This window comes from Propithecus coquereli, unplaced genomic scaffold (assembly GCF_000956105.1).
Source record: "Propithecus coquereli isolate 6110/MARCELLA unplaced genomic scaffold, Pcoq_1.0 Scaffold472, whole genome shotgun sequence".
Classification (NCBI taxonomy): domain Eukaryota; kingdom Metazoa; phylum Chordata; class Mammalia; order Primates; family Indriidae; genus Propithecus; species Propithecus coquereli.
Genome location: NW_012150530.1, coordinates 635,506 through 637,442, shown reverse-complemented (window position 1 = coordinate 637,442; position 1,937 = coordinate 635,506).

Here is a 1,937-nt window from a genome sequence, read left to right as displayed (position 1 = left end):
TTAGTACTTGGAAGTGTCTTCAAATTTTAGATCCTGTTCTAAAATATTTTAAAGTAACTTAATTCTCAAATAGTTGATTTTGTACATTCATGAATACATGAAGAAATTCAACAACCTAGTTTAGTTACTAAATTATTCCGTGTCTATGCCTATTTCTAACAATGTCAAAATTCTAGACAAAAATTTTAAATATCAGTCATTCAATATGCAAATATTCTTCTAATTTCCTATATCAAACCCCCAGTGACTCACTTTAGTTTTACATTTTTTTAATTCAAATATCTCTATTATGTAGAGATGGGGGACACCCAGAAGGCCTAGCTACAGGAGATATCATCATTCTATTAAAAATAAATTGAAGTAATTTTCAAGGACAATTTGAAAGTGAAAAAGTAATTTTGAAACAGTCAAAAAAGCACATAATGTGTGTGTTTGGAAGCAGTGTGTGTGGAGGGAAAGCAGTAGAAGCTTTGGGTAGAGAGAAAAGAAGCAGATTATGGCTGACCACATTAAACACGTCAAGATTATGGAGCCACCTTTTTTCTATAAACTTTTTCCCACAACCCATTCTCCAAACAGGAAATGTCACACACATACACCATACTGCCACTGACTAAGGTACAGACATGGGGAAATCAGTTATTTGCTACACTCACTGTTGGTCATACTCATTGTTATACGTAATTAGGTTTTCTTAGTTATCTATTTAATCTTAAGAAATCGTTATCAATACCAATTAAACTAATAAGCCAAGAAAGTGATCAAGCTGCAGTCCCCAACCCACGGGCCAAGCCCCAGCACAGGTTCGCAACCTGTTAGGAAGCTGGTGACCCATCATTGCTTAAGCTCTGCCCCCCAGCTCCCCCACCCCCGTCTTTGGAAAAATTTGTCTTCCCTGAAATTCAGGAACTCGGCCCACAGTGGGAGGTGGCCGGGCAAGCGAGGGAATCTTTATCTGTACACAGCAAATCCCTATCAACGGCATCAACGCCTGAGCTCTGCTTCTCCCGACCCCTGCCTTGGAAAAATTGTCTTCCGTGAAACCAGTCCCTGGTGCCAAAAACGTTGGGGACCTCTGTGATAAAGGGTTTTTTATGCTTTCAGCCACAATTCACTTTAAAAGGTTCAAGATACTGCAGGGTCTGTGATTTTCTTTAAGTATGAGAAAAGGTCTTCCTGTGAGGTTATTGCAATGGTCACAATTGTCTTCACCATAATGTCTCGGAGTTGGGCCTTCAAAAGGGTAAACTAGAAGAATGGTCATTAGCAGAGGTCCCATTTTCTGAATGTGGAGCTTCATTCTCCTCTTTCTTACGGAGTAATAGATCATGGAGACATCCTTCTGAAGTTTAGCCCCATTCCACATTCTGGAGTATAGTAGAGACCTGAAACTATTGAAAAAAACCTTTGAGGATTTTCAAGCTATATTACCACAGGTCTACCCATCTTAGTATTAGGGAAAAGAGGAGTTCCAATAACCTGTCGTGTTTTCGCCAGAAAAAATCAGGTATTTTAGCAGTGAGACCAATTATCTTTGGCTATCTGTGGGATCCTCTTTAGAATTAGCTTTCTATTAAACCACAGTAGTTTTAGTGAAGAAACATGAATAGAAGGATGTGATTACAGGCTGAAGTAGTGGTTTTCTATCTAGTTGTCACTTCACCTGATAATACCAGGAGGAAGGTAAAATCTAAATCCCTATAGTAATCACTTAAAAAATCATAGTTGTTGACTTTTATTTTATATATTCTTCATTTGTTCTTGGAAATTTGGTCTTTTAACATAAGAGCATGATTCATATGAAATGATATTGACTCAGAGCAGACTATGCATATCGTAGTGACAGAAGATCCTCAACTATTTTAAACAATTCTGATCACATTGCAATTTCAGAACTATAAACTATCAAACAAAAAGAATATATGCAGTACAAATGG